Raw genomic sequence first — 26,378 nt, forward strand, 5'->3', positions numbered from 1 at the left:
TACCATCATCTTTCAACTTTGCTTTCTCAAGGAACGCATTAAAATTCAATGGAACAACAGCACGGGCCATCTATCTACAATCAAACATAAACAAGCAAGATACTATCAGGTACTAAGTTCATGATAAATTTAAGTTCAATTAATCATATTACTTAAGAACTCCCACTTAGAAAGACATCCCTCTAATCTTCTAAGTGATCACGTGATCCAAATCAACTAAACCATAACCGATCATCACGTGAAATGGAGTAGTTTTCAATGGTGAACATCACTATGTTGATCATATCTACTATATGATTCACGCTCGACCTTTCGGTCTCAGTGTTCCGAGGCCATATCTGCATATGCTAGGCTCGTCAAGTTTAACCTGAGTATTCTGCGTGTGCAAAACTGGCTTGCACCCGTTGTAGATGGACGTAGAGCTTATCACACCTGATTATCACGTGGTGTCTGGGCACGACGAACTTTGGCAACGGTGCATACTCAGGGAGAACACTTTTATCTTGAAATTTAGTGAGAGATCATCTTATAATGCTACCGTTAATCAAAGCAAGATAAGATGCATAAAAGATAAAGATCACATGCAATCAATATAAGTGATATGATATGGCCATCATCATCTTGTGCTTGTGATATTCATCTCTGAAGCATCGTCATGATCACCATCGTCACCGGCGCGACACCTTGATCTCCATCATAGCATCATTGTCGTCTCGCCAATCTTATGCATCCACGACTATCACTACCGCTTAGTGATAAGGTAAAGCATTACAGCACGATTGCATTGCATACAATAAAGCGACAACCATATGGCTCCTACCAGTTGCCGATAACTCGGTTACAAAACATGATCATCTCATACAATAAAATTTAGCATCATGTCTTGACCATATCACATCATAACATGCCCTGCAAAAACAAGTTGGACGTCCTCTACTTTGTTGTTGCAAGATTTACGTGGCTGCTACGGGCTTAGCAAGAACCGTTCTTACCTACGCATCAAAACCACAACGGTAGTTTGTCAAGTTGGTGTTGTTTTAACCTTCGCAAGGACCGGGCGTAGCCACACTCGGTTCAACTAAAGTTGGAGAAACTGACACCCGCCAGCCACCTGTGTGCAAAGCACGTTGGTAGAACCAGTCTCGTGTAAGCGTACGCGTAATGTCGGTCTGGGCCGCGTCATCCAACAATACCGCCGAACCAAAGTATGACATGCTGGTAAGAAATATGACTTATATCGCCCACAACTCACTTGTGTTCTACTCGTGCATATAACATCAACGCATAAAACCTAGGCTCGGATGCCACTGTTGGGGAACGTAGTAATATCAAAAAAATTCCTACGCACACGCAAGATCATGGTGATGCATAGCAACGAGAGGGGAGAGTGTTGTCTACGTACCCTCGTAGACCAGAAGCGGAAGTGTTAGCACAACACGGTTGATGTAGTCGTACGTCTTCACGGCCTGACCGATCAAGCACCGAAACTACGACACCTCCGAGTTCTAGCACACGTTCAGCTCGATGACGATCCCCGGACTCTGATCCAGCAGAATGTGGGGGAAGAGTTCCGTCAGCACGACGGCGTGGTGACGATCTTGATGTTTTACCGTCGCAGGGCTTCGCCTAAGCACCGCTACAATATTATCGAGGATTATGGTGGAAGGGGGCACCGCACACGGCTAAGAGATCAATGATCAATTGTTGTGTCTATGGGGTGCCCCCTGCCCCCGTATATAAAGGAGTGGAGGAGGGGGCCGGCCAAGGAGGGTGGCGCGCCCTAGGGGGGAGTCCAACTCCCACCGGGAGTAGGACTCCCTTTTTCCTATTAGGAGTAGGAGAGGGAAGGAAGAGGAAGGAGGGAGGAAGGAGGGAGGAAGGAAAGGGGGGCGGCCCCCTTCCCAATTCGGATTGGGCTTGGGGGGCGCGCCCCCTCCCTTGATCCTTTCCCCTCCTTTCCACTAAGGCCCAATAAGGCCCATATACCTCCCGGGGGGTTCCGATAACCTCCCGATGATCCGGTATTGTCCCAATCTCACCCGGAACCTTTCCGGTGTCCAAATATAGTCGTCCAATATATCGATCTTTATGTCTCGACCATTTCCAGACTCCTCGTCAAGTCCGTGATCACATCCAGGACTCCGAATAACCTTCGGTACATCAAAATATATAAACTCATAATGAAATTGTCATCGTAACATTAAGCGTGCGGACCCTATGGGTTTGAGAACAATGTAGACATGACCGAGACACATCTCCGGTCAATAACCAATAGCAGAACCTGGATGCTCATATTGGCTCCTACATATTCTACGAAGATCTTTATCGGTCAGACCGCATAACAACATACATTTGTTCCCTTTGTCATCGGTATGTTACTTGCCCGAGATTCGATCGTCGGTATCTCAATACCTAGTTCAATCTCGTTACCGGCAAGTCTCTTTACTCGTTCTGTAATACATCATCTTGCAATTAACTTATTAGTTGCATTGCTTGCAAGGCTTAAGTGATGTGCATTACCGAGAGGGCCCAGAGATACCTCTCCGACAATCGGAGTGACAAATCCTAATCTCGAAATACGCCAACCCAACATGTACCTTTGGAGACACCTGTAGAGCACCTTTATAATCACCCAGTTACGTTGTGACGTTTGGTAGCACACAAAGTGTTCCTCCGGTAAACGGGAGTTGCATAATCTCATAGTCATAGGAACATGTATAAGTCATGAAGAAAGCAATAGCAACATACTAAACGATCGGGTCCTAAGCTAATGGAATGGGTCATGTCAATCACATCATTCTCCTAATGATGTGATCCCATTAATCAAATGACAACTCATGTCTATGGTTAGGAAACATAACCATCTTCGATTAACGAGCTAGTCAAGTAGAGGCATACTAGTGACACTTTGTTTGTCTATGTATTCACACAAGTATTATGTTTCCGGTTAATACAATTCTAGCATGAATAATAAACATTTATCATGATATAAGGAAATAAATAATAACTTTATTATTGCCTCTAGGGCATATTTCCTTCAGCATCTTGCCATGTCATCATTCGCATTGCATCATCGTGTTTTCAAGACTTGCATCCATCCGGGTTCCCCCAGTTCCGTCTTTTGTCCGTTTTGAGCCCAACCACACTTGCACGCGCCCACGGCATGTCCGAAATATTATTTTATAAGTGGTCGGAAAATGTTCTCAGAATGGGATGAAAGTAGGCGTGTGGTCTTATTATAGTGTAGATAGACCACCTGTCAAGTTTCATCGCATTCGAAGTTCGTTTGATGCCCCAACGATTAACTATAGCGACAATATAGTCGGTCAAACATCGGACGTTTTCGGTCTCTGGAAACAGTCGCCGGGCCTCCCTCTCTTCTATTATCTTAGCTAGAGACCATCTACACATCCCACTACCTACCACCAGATCCAACCTAAGCTCTCTCGTCAGCCCGCGGCCCTCCTCGCGCGCGCGTCCGAAAGTTTTCCCGGACCCGACACGGGCAGTTGTCACCGTTGTGTCCGGATCATCCCCAAACATCTACAAAACGTCACCGTGTTCTTTTTTGGACTCCCTAGCCTATTTTTCCTGGCCGTCCGATTAAAATTGGAGGGACCAAATGCCCCTATCACACATCCACTTGCTTATATCTATAGACCACCCCTAACCTAATCTAGACACACCACCTAATTTCTAGGGATCCTCCCGAGTGCCGCCACTCTTCCTGTCTCTTCCTCATCGGGATCCTCCCGGATCCAAAAATCCCTTCCTCGTTTTCAGATCCACCCAATCCCTCCATCGATCCAACCATCACCCTCCACTGCTCTGCTTCCCCTCGATCCACCCATGCTCCTCGATCCCTCCTTGCTCTCCTCGTCGACCAGGGAGACGAGCTCCTCCTGAGCATCCCCTCCTCACCTCGCGCCCGATCCTTCCCCTCGTCCAGGAGGTAGGAGCCCGAGCTCCTCGATCCCTCCCCGCCGGCCAAGTCCTCGCAAGCCGCCGCTGCAGGTCGTCCTCCACGCCTTCCCCACCTCCAATCGCTCAGAGCCGGCGAGCCCAGTCACCGGTGAAGCCCCGCAGAAGCTCGTCCCGCACGCCGCGCCTCGCTGCATCACCGCTTGCACCGCCCCATCTCTGTAGCCTCCTCCTGTCAGGACCCCGATTCCAAGTCACACTGATCTAGCCGGTAACACCTCATATCACTTTGTGGCCTCACGCACGGTAACCCACGGGTGTCGCCTTACCATGGCCCGGGACCGTTTGCGCCTTTTGGCTCACGTATATGATAGTGTCGCTAGCATCCATATGACAGAGAACCCGGGCCGACATGGCTAGTCGTGAACCCAAAGCGGCACAGACCTATGGAGACAGGCATACATGAATCACATCGAACATGTCGGTCATCAGCGAGTGATTCCGGGCTGTAGCACTGGGCTAACAGGACTCCGGGGAACCCGGGCTGTAGCAGGCTAGGCAGGACTCCGGATATCACCGCGTGACATTTCCCCGAAGGGACAGACATAGGAACGAAGTGAAACACATGCCGGCCAGTCAAGTGTCCTGAGCAGTAGTGCTGGGCTAGCAGGACTCCGGTGAACCGGGCTGTAGCGGACTACTATGGCTCGAGGAACACTAGACTACATTTCCCCATAAGAAGGGCTGCCAAGGATAAACAACTAGATTGTCGGATCCCACTCATACCAAGCATTTCAATCATACACACAATATGCCCGATATGAGTACATACAACATGGCATCACAACAAAACTCTACAACTCAAGTACTTTATTTAAAGGCTCCAGAGAGCCATACATAACATGTCCATACAGATAGGGTCACATGACCCGACACTCAAGTCATACAATCATACAAGCACGTGCGGAAGCAACTAGTCTGAGTACAGACTCTAGAAAGAAAGAAGGCTTCTCGAAGCATGTCTATCTACATAGGGCCCTCCATGGCCTGGATCACCACCTGGGTGGCTAGTCACTCGTCGACGTCAAGGTCTACGTAGAACCCATCGGAGGGGGCGGTGTTGTTGTCTGAAAACAGTAATTAAGCAAACATGAGTACAAAGGTACTCAGCAAGTCTTGCATCAGAACCTACTATACATGCTTATTCTCAAGAAGGTGGTGGGGTTAATGCAGCAAGCCAGCTTTGACTCTTGGCTAAGCTATCCTACGGAACTTCACCAGTAAAATAGTTTTCGCACACGAGTCCACTACTCACCAACACAATACTGCACCGGGGATCCTCCCTCGTCATCCTACGAGAGGGCCATCCTCGGTACTCACACTTATCTTGAGTCTTTTAGTAGTATCCGTTAACTTGTCTATGAATTGTATAGGCAACCAAGTAGTCCTTTACCGCGGACGTGGCTATTCGAATAGTTTTATACCCTGCAGGGGTGTACTTCTTCATACACGCTTTCACCACTTACCGCCGCTTACACGACATGTACTCGGCAACCTTCAAGCGGAAGCCCAGCGAGGGTGTCGGCCACGGCCTACCTAACACTTAAGTCTCTAGTCCAGGTTTATCGCCTATCCAGGTTCCATCCGCAGGGAGTCCGGCCGAGGTTTCCACATACGGCCCCGAACGATGTGAACAGGGTCCCGAGACGCCAAATGGGCGCCCGGCATACCCGGCCACGGTGTATCTACCGCAACATAGCCCACCCCTAGGGTCAGCGCTACGCACGGCCGCCAACACATAACCTACAAACACCAGAAACTATTTGCAACTCCTGGACAGAGTACTAGGGTGGTTAAGAAGCCAAGAGGGTCAATTAAGGATCCCAATGCATGGTAGTAGCTGAGTCTTAAATCACACATACCGATCTCAGTTCTTAGGGACGGCCTCAATGAAACAACCCACCATGTACTCCTACATGGCCTCTCATCGATACCTTTACCAAAACATGTTCAACACATCCCTCGCGTCACCGGCATAAGCATTTCACTCTGGCCCATCACCCAGATGAACCAGACCTGACACAACTCTAAGCATAGCAGGCATAGCAAGGTAGGAATCACATACATGGCTCAAACAACTCCTACACATGCTAGTGGGTTTCATCTAGTTACTGTGGCAATGACAGGTCATGCAGAGGATAAGGGTTCAACTACCGTAGCACATAGCAGTTTGAATCACGTTGTCTTAATGCAGTAAACAAGAGCAGAAGCGAGAACATGGGTTTGTATTGGAATGATCAATTGTTGCTTGCCTGATGGAGTGGTAGTGGGATACTGCCCTTCAGTTGGATACTCGTGAATATCCTCGGAGGCAGAACCTACCACGAAGAACACATCGGAACACAATTAACACATGACGATATGCAAAAATATGATGCATGCTATGACATGGCAATATGAATGTGTCTTGGCCTAATGCAAGTTATAATAGAAAGGAATGAACTCATTTGAATCAAAGATTCAAATATTAGCTCATTAAACATGGCCTTAATAGTGCATTTCCTTATTCTGCTTAAACAGCAAGGTAAACTTGTTTTGTCATGCATGAAACCATTATAGATGGATAGATTGAATTTTTCTGATCATTTTTCATATATAAATCTTTGCATTTGGAGCTATGGTTGATTTTCTATGATTTTTAGAAGTTTTGACTATTTTCTGGAATTTCCTGAATAAAAATAAATCTAGAAAATGCATTACTGCGTCAACATTGCGTCATGCTGACCTCAGCAGGTCAAAGGCGCCAGCCCAGATCAAACCTGACTGGTGGGCCCCTTCTGTCAGCCTCTCAGCTAATTTACAGGGTTAGATTAACACTAATTAGCTGTCAGTGGGGCCTGGGCCCACATGTCAGTGACTTTAGCAGATCGGCCCCACCTGTCATAGACTCAGGGGGGTCTACCTGGGCCCACCCAGGGGTCAAACTGGGTCAAACTCGCCGGCGTTGAGCCGCCGGCGAGGCCAAGACGGCGGAGGGCTTCGGATTTGGTCCTCCGGTGACCAAATCGACGGCGGAGACGTGCTACGCGTAGCTGGGGCTCGTGCGCATCTAGTGGGGCAAGTGGGAGGAGCTGGGGTGGAACGAGCTCGCCAAAATCGAGCTCGTGGCGGCGGCCGGAGTTCGGACGGGGTGGGTTTCGACGCTACGGTGGACGGGAGGAAGAGCTGGTGGTGGCTACGGGCTCCTGGTGCTGCACTGAGCACAACGGCGAGCTTGGCTTCGAGCCACTGTGGCTCTGGCCACGATGGCGCCATGGCCGACGGCGGGGAGCTCTCGGGTGCGGTGGAAACAGCGGCTACAGAGGCCAAACAAGCACGGGAGCTAGGGGGAAGGAAGAGGAGCTCACAGCGGGGTCGGAGAGGGGGTCAGCGAGCTCGGGGAGGTCCTAGCAACGGCGAATCGGCCGGAGACGGCTCGGGTGCCCAAGGTTGAAGACGAGGGCGTAAACAGCGTTCGGCGGTGTTTGGGGTCGCGTGGGTCGGCGAAGAGGTCCAGGGCAACGAGGCGGAGCTATTGGGCTCGTCGGAGGGGCGAGGGAGTGGTTGTGGTGGCAACTACGGCGATCGGCGGCGAGGTACGCGCTCGGCCATCGCGGGAGAGAGTGAGGGAGATGAGGGGGAGAGTGAGAGAGGATGAGAGGGGGACGTGGGGGTCGCGTGGCACTCGTAGACGTCTCCAGGACGTCGGCAGAAGCAGGAGGTGGCCGGCGCGTGGCCGGCGCGCGGCGAGCGTGCGCCCCTGCCTCCTGGCGCGAGGAGGAGGACGACTGGCAAAGCCAGTAGGCTGGACCGAGCCAGGTGGGCTGGCCAGCTCAGGTAAGGCCCAGGTGGCTTCCTTCTCTCTTTTTTTGTAAATTTATTCATGTTTTCTATTTAATTGCAACTGTTGGGCTTTATTAAAAATACTAAAACGTTTCCAAAAATCCTGAAAATAATTGTGGGCTCTGTTTAGATTATTTCCAACAGCAAACATTTATTTCCAGAATTATTTGGGCATTTAAATTATTTTATAGCATTTAAATGTCCAAATTCAAATACTTATGATTTAATTCAATGACCTTCTGTTGACCTAGAAAAATGTGCACCAATTTTGCCAGAGGTTTTAACCCAAGACAAAGAGGGTGAACTTTTTAGAAGGGCATTTCAGGTTCATTGAAAATAATTTTAGTAAACCCTAGTTGTTTCCAGGGGGGTGTTGGGGGTTCTGTCATCCCCATTTCAAATTTAAGAGGAGAATAAACATGATGCACACTCTAATGCTTGAACTAGCTAGGGTGTGACACCTCCTTCCTCGGTTCAGAGCAGGAGAGTACCCCGCCGGCCAGCCAGGCCACCGAAACTCCCTCCGTTGCCGAAGAAATGCCAGAAGGACCAGCCCCGTCGCCCCTCTCCTTCCTTCCTCCACTTCTTCTCTCTCGCTCCCTCTGAAGGTGTCATGACGCCGCCGTTCTGCAAGGGCATGTCGGCCATGGAGCTCCTAGAGGTTCCCGTCGCTTCCCCCTCGTTCCAGGGAGGGACGCCCTCGTGCCCGCGAAGGCTCTGCTTCGCCTCGCCGCCGCACGCAGCCCCTCTACTCTCCCGCGCCTCCGCCTCGACCTCCGCCTCGCCAAGTCCAGCCGACGACCGAGGCCGCACCCTCAACTTCGAGCCGACCACCGCCCTGCGCCTCATCCGCTCGCCGGAGAAACCTCCCCTTGCCATCCGTTGGCCTCTGCAGTCCTCTGATGCTTTCTGTTGCCGCTGCGATGCAAGTTTTCTGCCGCCTCTGATGGTAACGAGCAGCAGGAGCCTGTTCGTGCGCGTTGACCGCGCCTCGCCAACCGCGTGGGTTGCAGGCCCACCGGCCTACCTCTCCACTGACCGGCCCAGGCCCAATGTGAGCTCCCCCCAGCGCCCCTCCTCTTGCGTTTCTTCCACCTGTTGGGTCAGCCTGTTGTTTCGGCCCGTTTCCTGTTTTTTTCCTTAGAACGTTTTTCCTTTTTTCCGAGAGAGAGCAGTTTTGCAGAAAAGTCCCTAAACTTCATGCATTTTATTACTCACAAACGGTGCATCATTTTAAAACAAACTTAATACGAAAAATGCTTAGAATCTTGTCTAGTTTCATATTATGTCATTTCCATCCATGTTTAACATGTTTAAAATGTTGTTTGATTAATTTTTGCTCTATGCCATGCTAAAATGCTTTATTTCATAACTATTTAACCGTAGCTCGGTTTTAAACAAACTTTATATGTAAATGGGGTAGAAAGATGCATAGTTTAACTTGGTGGCATCCCTTTGCATGTTTAACAACTATAATATATGGTTTAGGGCAGAATAGTAGCAAACCTAATATATGCATATGAGGTTTTCCGGAATTGTTGTTCGTTGCTTTCGGCCTCATTTAAGCTTGACTAGATAGGTAGTTTACTTTGCTTCACCCTCTTGCCATGTTTAACAACATTTAATATTGTTTTGTACATAAACGAGATCGAACTAAATAAGTCATGTGGTGTTTCATCAATATGCAACAGAGTTGCATGTTGAGCTCCACTTAATTTGTAGGGATTGTTTGTGCATTTTGCCATGCCTTGCTTCATTAAACCGGACATGCATCATACTTGATTGTGCATCATGACATGATTATGTGATGGTTGTTTACCATGATTGTTTTCTTCTTTCCGGTGTTGCTTCTTCGGGTTGGTTCCGATAATGTCGTGTTGTGAGGATTCGCTCGACTACGTCTGTTTATCTTCTTCATGGACTCGTTCTTCTTCCTTGCGGGATTTCAGGCAAGATGACCATACCCTCGAAATCACTTCTATCTTTGCTTGCTATTTGCTCGCTTTTTTGTTATGCCTATGCTACGATACCTACCACTTGCTTATCATGCCTCCCATATTGCTAAGCCAAGCCTCTAACCCACCTTGTCCTAGCAAACCGTTGTTTGGCTATGTTACCGCTTTGCTCAGCCCCTCTTATAGCGTTGTTAGTTGCAGGTGAAGATTGGAGCTTTTTCCTGGTTGGAACATGGATATTTGTTGGGATATCAGAATATATCTTATTTAATTAATGCATCTATATACTTGGTAAAAGGTGGAAGTCTCGGCCTTATGCCTGGTGTTTTGTTCCACTCTTGCCGCCCTAGTTTCCGTCATATCGGTGTTATGTTCCCGGATTTTGCGTTCCTTACATGGTTGGGTTATAATGGGAACCCCTTGACAGTTCGCCTTGAATAAAACTCCTCTAGCAAGGCCCAACATTGGTTTTACCATTTGCCACCTTGCCTTTTCTTTCCCTTGGGTAGGCCTGCCCAAGGGTCATCTTTATTTAACCCCCCCCCCCCGGGCCAGTGCTCCTCTGAGTGTTGGTCCGAACTGAGCTGCCTGCGGGGCCACCTCGGGGAAACTTGAGGGTTGGTTTTACTCGTAGCTAGTCTCATCTGAGTGTGCCCTGAGAACGAGATATGTGCAGCTCCTATCGGGATTTGTCGGCACATTCGGGCGGCTTTGCTTGTCTTGTTTTACCATTGTCGAAATGTCTTGTAACCGGGATTCCGAGCCTGATCGGGTCTTCCTAGGAGAAGGAATATCCTTCGTTGATCGTGAGAGCTTGTGATGGGCTAAGTTGGGACACCCCTACAGGGATTTGAACTTTCGAAAGCCGTGCCCGCGGTTATGGGCAGATGGGAGTTTGTTAATGTTCGGTTGTAGAAAACCTGAAAATTAACTTAATTAAAATGCATCAACCGCGTGTGTAACCGTGATGGTCTCTTCTCGGCAGAGTCCGGGAAGTGAACATGGTGTTGGAGTAATGCTTGACGTAGGTTGTTCTAGGATCACTTCTTGATCATAATTGTTCGAGCGTGCCTTTGCCTTCTCTTCTCACTCTCTTTTGCGTATGTTAGCCACCAAATATGCTAGTCGCTTGCTGCAGCTCCACCACATACTTCTACCCTTCCTATAAGCTTAAATAGTCTTGATAGGGTGTGAGATTGCTGAGTCCCCGTGACTCACAGATACTTCCAAAACCAGTTTGCAGGTGCTCGATGATACTATGCAGGTGATGCACCAAGCTTAAGGAGGAGCTCGATGAAGTTCGTGTTCGTTATGTTGTTCCATTGCCAATTGATCAGTAGTGGAGCCCAGTTGGGTCGATCGGGGATCTGTGTAGCATTTGGGGTAGTCTTCTTTTATTTTGGTTCCATAGTCGGACCTTGTGTGTATCTGGTTGATGTAATGTTATATTCATGTATTGTGTGAAGTGGCGATTGTAAGCCAACTATGTATCTCTTTCCCTTATGTATTACATGGGTTGTGTGGAGATTACCTCACTTGCGACATTGCTTTCAATGCGGTTATGCCTCTAAGTCGTGCTTCGACACGTGGGAGATATAGCCGCATCGAGGGCGTTACACCCTATCAGTCCTAACCTCGATCTAAGCTTTCATAATCCACTTGCTCGTCAAATGTTTATGCTTCACAATTCTCTTCGTGAAGCCTATCCCCCTGACTGCACTGTAGGGTATGACACCAGCTACTTCAGAATGGATTATTGATAGTGGGTGTGCTAATCACATGACTGGCAAGCGAAGTCTTCTCATGGACTCAACTTTACGTCCATCTGACAAGAGTCACATCACATTTGCTGATACTGGTAAAAGCAAGGTATTGGGTCTAGGTAGAGTTGCAATCTCAAGGGATTAACACATGGATAAAGTGATGCTTGTTGAATCCCTTGGTTTCAACTTAATGTCTGTCTCAATGTTTTGCGATTTAAACACGATTGTGATATTTGGAAAATATCGTTACCTTGTTCTAATGGAATCTGACAAGTCTCTAGTCTTTGAAGGATATCGGAAAGATGATTTGTATGTGGTAGATTTCTCAGCAGGACCACAGCTTGCCGTATGTCTTCTAGCAAAATCTTCAGAATGCTGGCTCTGGCATCGGAGGCTAGGGCATGCTGGCATGAGGGACTTACACACTCTTGCAAAGAAGAAACATGTCATAGGCATCGAGGGCGTCAAGTTCAAGAAGGATCACTTATGTGGTGCATGTGAAGCAGGAAAGATGACGAGGGCCAAGCATCCCTCGAAGACAATCATGACAATGACTCAACCCTTCGAACTGCTCCACATGGACCTCTTCGGTCTCACTCACTACTCAACTCTTACTACTACTGCATGTCTCTATGGCTTCGTCATTGTTGATGATTATTCAAGATATACTTGGGTGCATATAATCCTCTACAAGACTGAAGTGCAGGATGTCTTCAGACGCTTCACCAATCAAGCCATGAATAACTATGGCGTCAAGATCAAGCACATCAGAAATGACAATGGCACTGAATTCAAGAAAACTGGCCTCGACACTTATCTTGATACTTTGGGCATCACTCATGAATTCTCAGCTTCGTACACGCGGCAGCAGAATGGTGTCGTGGAACACAAGAACAGAACACTTATTGAGATGGCCCGGATGATGCTCGATGAATACAAGACTCCAAGAAAGTTCTGGCCTGAAGCCATTGATACTGCATGCCATATCATCAACCGTGTTTATCTTCACAAGCTTCTGAACAAAACATCCTATGAGCTCCTAACTGGTAAGAAGCCAAATGTCAGTTACTTCAGAGTATTTGGTGCCAGGTGCTGGATCAAGGATCCACATCACACTTCAAAATTTGCACCGAAAGCACATGAAGGTTTTATGCTTGGATACGGAAAGGACTCACACTCCTATAGAGTCTTCAACCTCTTCCACTATAAAGTGGTTGAAACTATGGATGTGCGGTTCGATGAGACTAACGGCTTGCAAAGAGAGCACCTGCGAAATGTGCTAGATGAAGTTCCATCTAGTGAAACCATCAAGCTCATGGGGACTGGAGAAATCATATCGTCTGAAGCTCAGCCTGAAGAGGAACTCATCATCTCTGCACCTGATCAACCTGAAGACAATGCTCAGCCTGAAGACAATCCTTCTAACGATGACAATGATCAGCAAGAGCAAAAACTTCGTCCTGTTCATCCTCGTGTTGCAAATGAAGGACAGATTGAGAGAATAATTGACAGCATCAATGCACCAGGTCCACTCACTCATTCAAGGGCAACACAACTAGCAAATTTTTGTGGACACTTCGCATTTGTCTCTATATCTGAACCCAAGAAAGTTGATGAAGCCTTCATGGAACCTGAATGGATTCAAGCTATGCAAGAAGAGCTTCAACAGTTTGAGTTGAATAATGTATGGGAACTGGTCAAGCGTCCTGATCCTCGTAAGCACAATATCATAGGCACTAAATGGATATATCGCAACAAGCAAGATGAGCATGGTCAAGTTGTCAGAAACAAAGCTCGTCTCGTTGCTCAAGGATACACTCAAGTTGAAGGAATTGACTTCGATGAAACATTTGCTCCTGTGGCTAGGCTTGAAGCTATACGCATACTGCTGGCCTATGCATATCATCATAACATTCTTCTGTATCAAATGGATGTGAAGAGCGCCTTTCTCAATGGCAAGATTGAAGAAGAAGTGTATGTTGCACAACCGCCTGGCTTTGAAGATCCAAAACATCCTGACATGGTTTACAAGCTCAACAAGGCACTGTATGGCCTTAAACAAGCCCCTCGATCTTGGTATGACACACTCAAAGACTTCCTGAAGAGCAAAGGCTTCAAACCTGGTTCACTGGATCCCACTCTCTTCACTAAGACATGTGATGGTGAACTGTTTGTGTGCCAAATATATGTGGATGACATTATCTTCGGCTGCACTAACCAGAAATACAGTGATGAGTTTGGATATATGATGCAAGAGCAATATCAGATGTCCATGATGGGTGAGCTGAAGTTGTTCCTTGGTCTTCAAATACGACAGCAACGCAACAGCATCTTCATATCTCAAGAGAAATACCTCAAAGATTGCCTGAAGAAGTTTGGAATGCAAGACTGCAAAGGCTACATGATGCCAATGCCAGCTAAACACCATCTGGGTCCCGACGACAATGGTAAAGAGTTTGATCAAAAGGTATACCGCTCCATGATTGGTTCTTTGCTTTATTTATGTGCATCTAGGCCAGATATCATGCTTAGTGTTTGCATGTGTTCCCGATTCCAAGCGGCACCAAAGGAATCGCATCACTTAGCCGTGAAGTGAATTCATCGATATTTGGCTCACACCCCAACACTAGGATTATGGTATCCAAAGGACTCAGAGTTTGATCTAGTTGGATTCTCGGATGCTGATTATGCTGGTGACAAAGTAGATCGCAAGTCTAAATCAGGCACATGTCACTTTCTGGGACGATCACTTGTATGTTGGTCTTCAAAGAAACAGAACTGTGTATCTCTCTCCACTGCTAAATCTGAATACATTGCTGCTGGATCTTGTTGCGCTCAGCTTCTATGGATGAAGCAAACACTCAACAACTATGGCATTCATCTGAAGCAAGTGCCACTCTACTGTGACAACGAAAGCGCCATCAAGATTGCTAACAACCCAGTTCAGCACTCGAAGACAAAGCACATTGAAATTCTTCATCACTTTCTCAGAGATCATGTCATGAAGGAAGATATTGATATCATACACGTCAACACTGAAGAGCAACTGGCAGATATCTTCACAAAGCCCTTGGATGAGAAAAGGTTTTGCAAGTTACGGTGTGAGCTAAATATCTTGGAATCCTCAAATGTCCTGTGATCAGGCACACATCCTAACACTTGTGCATGTTGATGACTTAGATGTGCAACACATGAAGTAACGTATGTCTTCAATCAATGAAGACTTGCATTCTGAATGTGAATACATTAACGTGGAATTTGACTCCGGAGCACCATGATAATTGTGCGTCGTGTCTGGGTCTAATACTTCCTATATGGTGGGTAACGCCACCACCAAATTCTTCCCTAAGAAGTGTTTCTCACATGGCGTTACATTTGCAAAGTCTTCACTTTCTGTTTGTCTTCAGTGTTAACATGGCTTCATGTTTATCTTCAACGTACTGATTTGGTTTCTGTCCTCTACAGAATTCACTTATAGCTATGGCTTTTTGCTGAATCTTTTGAACTAAGTGAATGTGATCAGACCCTAACCCCTCTATGCTTCTTTCCTAAGTCTATCTATCCAAATCATATGCATTCTATTGACACTGCCAAAATGTCTTCTCTGCGTCCTTGTCAGTAGAAGACACAGAGACAAACATTAATCCATTTTCAATGCTAAATCCTTCCTCCTGAAACCCGGAGAAGTGGGAACGACCACCCGACAATCCAGGCGTGCGTGGGAATGTGGAACAACCTCCAATGTGTTGCATGATAGCCACGTGTCCTTCAGATGTGAACCGCCAGGGGCACTTGTGTAATAACACTGTGTCGTCCCTGTCCCTATAAATACACGCCTCACCAGTCATTATCTCTTCTTCCACTCTCGCACAAACCCTAGCGCCACCGCTAGCCCTCGACGACGCCAGCGACGAAGCGCTTAGCTGCCGCGACCTCACCAACGCCGTCCTCACGCCGGCCGCGGACATCGTCTTCTCCGCTGTCGTCGTAGGTGTCCTTCATCGCCAAGTTAGGGCACGAACGATCAAACTGCTCAGCCTCCTCTCCCACTCTGTCTAGCAGCTCCTCGTGTGGTAAATAAAACCTCCTTTTTATAGTCCTTTTGATCCGATAGATTCATTATTTTCAACCACAAGTAGTTTCTGCTCACACAAGTTGGATCTATCTCATACTGCATCTCATAACATGCCTAGTATATTCACTTATGCTTCACAAAGTAGTTAGATTCCTCACTTGTACTTATTCATGGATTCGTACAAATCTGGAACCAGCTCTCTACCTATGAGTGAATGTCTTCCCACTATGAGGTTAATGTCTTCTAAACTGATTTATCTTCAAAAATCTTCTGAGAATGCATATGACCTCTTCCCCTTCCCTCGCACCTTTAATGCTGTCACAGGTACATGTCCGTGGGAGAATCCCTTGGTTCTCATAGTCTGCATTCATTTGCAGAGTTCTTACAGCATCATATAAATTCTCCTGAAGCGTTCTTGTTTGACCAGTAGACGGAAGACTTTGACAGTTTTGAAGCCTTTCAGTCTAAACTTCATGGCAACAGAGAAATCTGCAAGGAAGGGTGGCAGACAGCTGCGTGGAAACACCTCAAGAGATTTGCCTCCTGACCTCTATGAGCTGTACAAGACAGATCCAGAGGAGGACTACAATCAGCGGAAAACCCAAATCCAATGGATTCGAAGATATTGGGCAGAACAATGGTTCAAGTACAGGTTTGTGGCCCAGGAGTATGCTGAGAAAAATGCCATCAGGCGACCGTGGGGAGACATCTTGTACAGAAATCTTCAACCCAGATCCAGAGCTGAAGCCATTGAACAAGGCTTCTATCCTTGCATGGTCCATGGACCACAGCCTGTCGATGCAGACCCATCTTCGCTGCTATGGTGCCGTGACGACAATCTGTTCAAGCGCAACTTCTAGTTTGCCAAGAACTCGGCCAAACAAAACAAGAAGTCATGGAGACTAGACTTCAATCCAGGCCCCTCTGCTCCTCGTGCTGACGGCACACGCGGAGCTGAACCCAATATGGTTGGGCCCTTCTATAACTTAGAAGGTCTCATTACTCACATACAGGTTCAAGGGGCAGTCGTGGATCAACCTGCAGACGACGCTGAATCTGACGAAGCGCCTGCACCACTGAAGCCAAAGAAGCTGAAGAAACCTAAGGCTTCAAAGCCTGCCCCTGGACCAAAGGTTTCACAAGCGAAGCCTCTGGCCACTGCACCTCCTGAACATAGTGTGCAGTCTAAAGATCTGGCACGCATCTCCAAGCCCTCCAAAGTGAAGATGCCCATGCAATCCACCAGCCAAGCACTGACCCCTGCTGCTGTTCTGCGCAACGAGAATGACGCCATTGATCTGTCCAGCGACGACGACCTTGGCGATGACACTCTTGAGCAGTTGATGAAGAGCAAGCAAGAGGCAGAAATCTTCAATGGCCTTCCTCTCTTTGATGTTGAAATCATCAGCAAGTTCATTGATGAGTGGGTTGACAGCCCAAATGTTAGCTTTGATGATCTTCAGCTTCCCATTGGCCTTAGCGTCGCCTTCCACGGAGCCATTGCTGCTGAGCTGGCTCTAGCTCAGAAAATTGTTGAGCTGAATCATAAGATAGATTATGAAAAGGCTCAGTTCAAGAAGCATATGGCCAAGCTCAATGTTGAAGACATTCAGAACTTCTAGGTCATGATGCATGAGCTCAAGGAAGCATTCCGAACCAAACGCGAAGAAGCCAAAGGTTATCGTGAGCGCATGAAGGATCTTGCTGCTAAATGTGTTCAGGGACACAATGAAGCTGAAAAGCGCAAGGCTTTGGGGCGACCAGGCATCGACCCCAGAATGATGGCCAAGAAGAAGAAGAAGCCAGTTGTGGAAGAACCCGAAGCACCAAGGCAGGAAGTACATCCAATTGTCTTCCCAGCCAGTATGACAGGCTCGAAGCCTAAGGTGCCCACAGTGGCTTCAGAACTGAAGAAAACAAGGGCAGCTGAAGCTGAAGCCAGAAAGCACAAAACCAAGGCCACCACTGATGATGCTCCCCCAACTAAGAAACGCAAAACCAAGAAGAGAGATCGGGCTGCTCCCATAGAGCCCCTTGAGGTCGAGCCAATCTCAGTGGCTCGTCCTGCGTCTGAACATCAAGAACGTCAAATGATAGTTCATGAGCCTACTTCCACAGAGGCTCATGAAGCTGAAGACAATCCAGCTGTTGACCCCACCGCAGCTGAAGATATTGGTCCTCACGACAATGTTCAAGATGATGAAGTCCTTCCTCAGATCGAGCACCAAGTTGGTATCATCGCCTGTGCTCATGCACAGCGAACTCATCAGCATTGGTCGTCCTCTGACGCCAACTGCTCAGGATGCATCGTGGGCTGATCACCCACAACGACTAGACACCCCAAGTTCTCCCCAACCACAAGTCACCTCACCCGTGCAAGATGACGATGACTTTGAGGCCCAGCAAACTCCATCTCCGCAACCGTCGCCAGCATTACGTAGGCTTCGCAAAGGACTGAGGCCCCAAGTCACTCCCACTGTGCACGTGTCAGAGTCTGAAGCCAAAACCGTTGAAGATATTCCGGCTGCATCAGTCGATGAAAGAGAAGAACCAAGAGTTGAAGTAGAAAGAGTTGCTACACCCCCGTCCCACCAAGATGTTGTTCTCGAGGAGAACGTGTCCGACCCTCCAGCTTCTGAAGTGGAGGTTAACAATCCTAAGGAGGCCACCAACATTAACACTGAAGCCAATGACGTTGTCATGGCTGAAGCTAATGTGGCGCTTGAAGCTACTGCGGTGCCAGAAGTACAAGCACCTGTAGCCACTGCAGCGCCCGAAGCAAATACTGAAGCACCTGAAGCCAATGTGGCCCCTGAAGCCCAGATCAACGACAATGTCAATGCTCATGTACCCCCTCCAAGACCTCATACAATTGAGCTGGCATTTGATCGTGGTCAGCCTATTATGGTCCAATGGCCCATTCTGGTTCCTCCACCTGCTGTGGGTCCACAATTTGACTATCATGTCGAGCACTGACCTCCCGTCTAGAAGCCCAAGCCAAGACTTCCACGATTCCCAGGCACTGCAACTTCACCTGCGGTCTTCAATGTGAATGGCTTCGTGGCACACAACACCTTCTTCAACAGCGCCAAGAACCCTTACACCAAACCTCGCATTTCATCAGATCGGTTCTGGAGCTATCAGCAGCGCAGCTACTATTCCTGTGTCTTATACAATCAAGGGCGCATATTTCCACATATGCGTCTCGACACTAAAGCTATAGCTGGCCTGCCCTGCCTTGAAGAAGCGTTGGATTGCTTCAGAGACGCTGGACTGCTGCAGTTTGTCACAGATAAGGAACACTGGAATGAAGAGCTTCTGCTACAGTTCTATGCAACTCTTCACATTCGAGGCTACAACAGGGATCCAAAGACTTGGGTCCTTGAGTGGATGACAGGCAATGTCCATCATGAAGCCAAAGCTCTTGATATCATTGAGCTCACAGGCCTGCCCACTCCTGGTGAATACTATGAACCAGGTTGTCAACAACACCAGAATGCTTTGGAGAGCATCTTTCAGAAGCCAGAACCCAACATGAGCCAAATGTTGAGCATGATGAAGCCTTTGCCTCACGACGCTGACTACCCATCTGAATTCTTTGTTGAAGACCTAGAGTATCTGTCTCGCACCATTTATCATATCATCAGAAAAACTCTATGGCCCGTTAAAGGACATTCATCTGCAGCGAAGCTTGAAGGAGAAATGAAGACTTTGGTCTTCTATATCTGCAATGGCATTATCTTCAATGCTCAAGACTTCTTCATCGGGCAGTTGGCTGCATCAGGCTCCGACATTTTGGTCTAAAGTTCTATGCTCCCTGGGTAATGTGACTTATCAAGCTTCACTTTGCCATTAACTATCAGTCGTCTGCGCGCAATCATCTTGTCTTCTTGCCAGAGGTTGATCTGTCTGTTGAAGCTATTTACCCAGAGCCTGCTAAGGATCCCATTTATCTTCACAATGTTGATCACCAAAGCTTCACCCAGCCCATGGAAGGAGTTCAGGCAGTCTCGCGCGTTTATCCCTTGGCTGGCAACACACATGCCCCTCGCACTCAAACTGCCGCCACTGGTAGCACCATTGCGCAAAGGCCTCGAAGGCGATCTCGTGTTCTAAATGACCGAGAGCTTCTCGTCGCACTACACCAGAAACAGGACAAACATCATGACTGGCTTAAGCGTTAGATGTAAAGCCTCTTGGTGGATGTCAACCACATTCGCAATCTTGCCACCAAGAATGCCTTTGTCACTCATGAAAACTGTCGGAGGTCATGGAAGACTTTGACATTGCTTAGTGCTGAAGCTGATCTGCAACAAGATGGCTTCACCGAAAGATTTAAGTTTGACTCAACTCCTCCCAGGAATGCTCACTTGCGTCGGACTCCCTCGCTTGAAGACTCTAACTATTCATCCTCAGCTGCGACAGTGAATGCCAGAGTCATCGATGAACAAGATGATGCAACTTCACCTCCTCCAACTTCAGCGTGTGTCGACACTGCACCAAGTTCTTCCGCACCACCGGACCTCAACGATGACCCTGCTGCCTCGCCTGCACCTCATGGGAAAGAGTAGGCACTCTATGTCTTCAAACCTTTTTGGTCCTTACTGAAAAAAGGGGAGAAGCATATGAGTTGATAGTCTTCAAGCGGGTCCATATGGGTGGTTGCTTTACCTTTTGCTACTTTTGTCAAGTGCTTACAACTCTTGCTTTTCGATACATTTGGTTCTTCGAGTTGTAACGCTTAAACTCGATGGTCGTCTGCTACTTATTTGCTATTTCTGTGATGCGATGATAAATTCCGCATGTGCGATGATAACTTCCGCACTTAGGTCATTTTGCATACGTGCATTTTTCATTATGCATGTCATTATCTTCGTTACATCAAATCATGCATGATGAATTGTCATCATAAGTTGAAGAGGATCTCCACAAGTACAACCTGCCATGTGCATTTGCATTCCAAGAGCAAATTACTTATATGCACATCTTCAGGGGGAGCCTTTGCCACTTATGAAGACAATACCCTATCCTTTACATTTTCACATATTTTATTCCCCGTTGAAAACTTCAACCAGTTTGTCATCAATCACCAAAAAGGGGGAGATTGTAAGTGCATCTAGTGCCACCCCTAGTTGGTTTTGGAGTATTAACAACAAACCTGGTTGAGGGACTAATGTGTTTGTGAGAATTGCAGGATAACACAGGTAGAAGTCCCTTATTGATTCGGTTTTCCTACCAGAGATGACCCCTAAAAATTTATGAAGACATTGAAGTCAAAGGTGGTATGTGAAGACATTCACATTGAAGACTATGATAAGAAAAGACATCGCGTGAAGACTATGGAGCACAAAGACTTAGTTGTTTCGTCGTTCTTTTTCTTCTTTGTTGAGTCATAGGAACCACCGTGCTATTAAGTGGGGTCTAAGAGAACCAGTCAGAATGACTGAAGTGATGCTTAACCAAAATCCTATGTCTTCGAGCGAAGATAATGAGAGCAAATCTTATCCAGAGCTGGATAAGTCAGCTTTGCTTGTAGCCCAAGTAAAGTTGTTGTGTGTGTTTGAAATCTGACCGTTGGGACACATGTCAGTTCCTCAGTGACCCAAGGTCATTTAGGACAAATCAGGTTGGGTTGCCTAGTGGCTATAAATAGCCCACCCCCTACAACCATAAACGGTTGGCTGCTCAGAGTTAGTATACGGCTTGTGTCGTTTGAGAGCAACCCACCTCGAAGCCTTTGAGAGAGAATTCCTTGCGAGGACAAAGCCCTAAACACCCAGAGCCAGAGAGTGTTAGGCATCACTTAAGTCTTCCTGTCTGTGTGATCTGAAGACTTATTACACTACAGGACTGTGAATCCTCCAGTCGGTTAGGCGTCATGTTCTGAGCATCCAAGAGTCATTGTGGATTGCCGGTGAACGAAGTCTATGAAGGTTTGGAAGTCTACCTTGAAGACTTACCAGAGTGATTGGGCGAGGACTGGGTGTCCTTAGCTCAAGGGGAATAAGGTGAAGACACGATCTTCTGAGTTGAATCTCAGCCTCCCTAACCAGACATACAGTTGTCATAGCAACTGGAACTGGTCCAACAAATCATTGTCTTCAACGAGTCACTGGTTCTATCCTTCCCATCTCTTTATTTACAGTTGGTCCTTTTGAAGTCATTGCTTGTTTGCATTATCTTTTGTCTTCACTGAGTGACTGCTTGTTCTGATTGGCTTCATACTATCTTCCTACCTGATCTATACTGCCAAGCTGCTATTAGTTGTTGTTCTTTCACTTTATTAACTACTTGACTATGGCTTGCTTAGTGTAGTCTACCTTCCGCTGCATGGTAATAAGGTTTATTTCTATCGCTTGTCTTCGAAACTCCCGTGTTTTGAAGACTTTCTTAAAAATTGCCTATTCACCCCCCCCCTTTAGTCGATCACTAGCACTTTCAGTCTATATAAACCGAAGGGGATAGTCCGGAAAGGACACCACATATACTCATTACCATATTCATAGGCTAGACTTCTAGGGTTTAACCATTACGATCTCGTGGTAGGTCAACTCTTGTAATATTCATATTCATCAAGATCAATCAAGTAGGAAGTAGGGTATTACCTCCATAGAGAGGGCCCGAACCTGGCTAAACATCATGTCCCCCGTCTCCTGTTACCATCGATCCTAGACGCACAGTTCGGGACCCCCTACCCGAGATCCGCCGGTTTTGACACCGACAGGAGGCGCTAATGACTACATGTCATGTCCTAAACCGAGTTCCCACAAAGCATAAGACCATGAGTCCATTTGAGGAATGGGAAAGGTAAAGATTAAAACTCTCTTACCTACGTACTTGGGGTTGTTTGGCGAAAGTCAATATACCAATTCCCAAGAAGCGCAAGCTTGGACCAAAAACCGTGGATTGTGTTCTTCTGGGCTATGCTTTTCATAGCATTGGCTATAGATTTTTGGTAATAAAATATGAGGTATCCGACATGCAGGTTGGTACGATTATGGAGTCGAATGATGCAACTTTCTTTGAGGACATATTTCCTATGAAGGATATGTCGAGTTCATCAATTCAGGAGATACCTACTCCATCTAGTGAGGAATTCGCTGTAATTCCTAAACCCACCAATGCGATGGAACACGTTGAGAATCCTGTTGAGGGTGACAATGGAACTCCTGTGAGGAGTAAGAGACAGAGGACTGCAAAGTCCTTTGGTGATGATTTCATTGTGTACCTCGTGGATGACACACCCAGGACTATTTCAGAAGCCTATGCATCTCCTGATGCTGACTACTGGAAGGAAGTTGTACGTAGCGAGATGGATTCCATCTTAGCTAACGGAACCTGGGAGATCACTGACCGTCCTTATGGGTGCAAACCTGTAGGATGTAAGTGAGTGTTCAAGAATAAGCTTAGACCTGATGGTACAATTGAAAAGTACAAGGCACGGCTTGTGGCTAAGGGTTGTACCTAGAAAGAAGGTGAAGGCTTCTTTGATACTTACTCACCCGTGGCTAGACTGACCACAATTCGGGTGCTACTATCACTAGCTGCCTCACATGGTCTTCTCGTTCATCAAATGGACGTTAAGACGGCTTTCCTCAATGGAGAGTTAAAGGAGGAAATTTATATGGATCAGCCATATGGTTTTGTAGTACCTGGTCAGGAAGGAAAGGTGTGCAAGTTATTAAAGTCTTTATATGGCCTTAAACAAGCTCCTAAGGAGTGGCATGAGAAGTTCGAAAGAACATTAATAGCTGCCGGCTTTGTAGTAAACGATGGTGACAAGTGCGTGTACTATCGCCATGGTGGGGGCGAAGGAGTTATTCTTTGTCTATATGTCGATGACATACTGATCTTTGGAACCAATCTTGATTTAATTAAGGAGGTCAAGGATATCTTATCTCGCTGTTTTGAGATGAAGGATCTAGGAGTAGCTGATGTTATCTTAAACATCAAGCTATTGAGAGATGAGAATGGTGGGATCACACTTCTTCAGTCTCACTATGTGGAAACGATCTTGAGTCGTTTTGGGTATAGTGACTGCACGCCTTCTCCAACTCCATATGATGCTAGTGTGTTGCTTCGAAAAAATCGACGGATTGCTAGAGATCAACTGAGGTATTCTCAGATTATTGGCTCGCTTATGTATTTGGCGAGTCCCATGAGGCCTGACATCTCTTTTGCTGTGAGCAAGCTGAGTCAGTTTGTGTCAAAACCGGGAGATGATCATTGGCATGCGCTTGAGAGAGTTATGCGCTACTTGAAAGGCACTACGAGCTATGGGATTCACTACACCGGGTATCCAAGGGTACTAGAGGGTTATAGTGACTCAAACTGGATATCTGATGCTGATGAGATTAAGGCCACAAGTGGTTATGTTTTTACACTTGATGGTGGCGCTGTTTCCTGGAAGTCTTGCAAGCAGACCATCTTAACGAGGTCAACTATGGAAGCAGAACTCACAGCATTAGACACTGCCACTGTTGAAGCAGAGTGGCTTCGTGAGCTCTTGATGGACTTACCTATGGTTGAAAAACCAATACCCCCTATCCTGATGAACTATGATAATCAAACTGTGGTCGTCAAGATAAATGATTCTAAGGACAATATGAATTCCTCAAGGCATGTGAAGAGGGGACTAAAATCTGTCAGAAAATTGAGAAACTCCGGAGTTATTATGTTGGATTATATCCAAACGTCGAAAAACTTGGCAGATCCCTTCACAAAGGGTCTATCACGTAACATGGTAGATAATGCATCGATGGAGATGGGCTTGAGACCCACCGCATGAGTTGTCCATAGTGGTAACCCACTCTATGTGATCGGAGATCCCGTGAAGTAGAAGTGGGAGACAAGTTGTTGGTCAGCTGAGAGGAGAGTATCCCTATTTTAATTATACCACTCCGTGAAGATGCAATACTCTCCTGATCTGCATGGCATGTTGATATTTATCTTAATGTGTTCTAAGTGGCTTATTTGAGTAAGCAGAGATGTTGTCATGCAGAGCATCTCCTGAGGAACACACCTATATGAATTTGACTGTTAACTCACAGTCTGTGAGAATTGGGTGTTCTCTAATAAATTCATGAAAGGCCCTGGAGTATGACGTACACGCTCCACCCTCGGGGAAGCTTTGCGGCAGCCCAGTATCGGTCAAGAATTTGTGTGAAACTAGTTGCGCGAAAACTTGTAGTTCAAGGCATAGTCCGGTATTCAAGTTGTGATCTAGTGTAGCATAAAACTCTAAGTGGAAGTTCAACTTCACAGTCTCCACTAAGCACCGGTATATAAACAATGTTTTGGAACTAAATGATGAGATGTGCCAATGAGACTTTGTGGGGGATTATTGGAATTTTGCTAGTAGGCCTTTGGCCCAAAGCCTAACTACAATTCTGAAATTCTCTTGGCCCATTCATGCACACATGTGAGTGGAGTGAGTGAGACTAAAGTTTAGTCCCACCCCGGAAGTTGAGAGAGAGTTGCACCTCTTTATAAGGTGAGCTCTTCTGCCACTTGTATGAGCATGACAAGAGGAGACCTACACGCGCGCTCCTCCTCCTCGCTCGTCACGACGCGCCGCGGGTTGCGGATTGAGCCGAGCTGAGGACAGAGCTATGCACGTTGTCTATATTTTTGCTGCTCGGGAAAATTAATGAGTCATTAATTAATAATTAATGGACATGTTAATTACTGAACCGTTTCCGATTCTTTTGGATCGCGATAACTCGGACGTGGGTTTACTCCCACGACCTACCCGGCCCGCACTATATAGTCAGGCAGACGTCTACCCTAGCCGCCACCACTTCGTATGGTTTCTCACCACTGTTCCAGATGATTGCACCGCCAAGCAAGTCTTCTCCATCCCTTCTTTCGGCGTGCACCGGGAGAAGGGACAGCAGGCCTTCGGAACCCCGCCTCTCGTGATCCTGTACGGGAGAGGGGCGATCAGGTTTTTGGGGAGCGCACTCGCGCGACTGCTGGCAGCGACGACTTCGCAAACGACGACTTCTTCCCCAACCTCAGCAACCTCATCCTCGACGACATGGGCGACAACGTCAACGCCGGCGGTGCTGCTCCCGCTGCACCGTATGTGATTCTATCCTTCCTGTTCGAGATCGTGGTACAATTCATGTTTCTAGTGTGTGCCCTAGATGTGATCTGTTTCATCTACTATGCTAGTTCGCATGATTAGTTCAATCTCTGCTACTGTAGTCATGATTTATCATCTGTTTGTTCGGATTAAATTTTGTAGTAATTTGCTCATATTTCCAACACATGATGCCGCCTCTAGTGCTGCGAATTGAAGCGAGGCGGTGTTGTAAGTGAACGCCTCCGAGGTTACAAACAGGGGAGATCCGGTGCTCCGGGGCGGCGCCACCGGGCGTGCGAGCCGGTGAGCAACGAGGGGAAGCCTGGTGTTGTCACGCCATTCTGCAATGAGGCAAGGGTGACGTCCGCGTGGGGCACGATGACTACCACGGCAGCCATGACGACAGTGGCCATGCTGCAAGGCGTGCTTCACTGACATGACAATGCTTCGACAACGTCGACGGCCATGGCAATGTTTCGACGACCACATCAACGAGATGTGTTATGATGACATTGATGACCATGACCATGTTGTGAGGCATGCTTCACTGGTCGTGGCAATGCTTCAACAACTTTGGTGGCTGTGGTAATGCTTCGACAACCACGGTGAGGACGCGCGTCATGACGACGGCGATGATGGCGGCCACACTGCAAGGCGTGCTTTATTGGTTGTGGCAATGCTTCGACGACGTCGAC

Source organism: Triticum dicoccoides, chromosome 1A (assembly GCF_002162155.2).
Source record: "Triticum dicoccoides isolate Atlit2015 ecotype Zavitan chromosome 1A, WEW_v2.0, whole genome shotgun sequence".
NCBI classification, from domain to species: Eukaryota; Viridiplantae; Streptophyta; class Magnoliopsida; order Poales; family Poaceae; genus Triticum; species Triticum dicoccoides.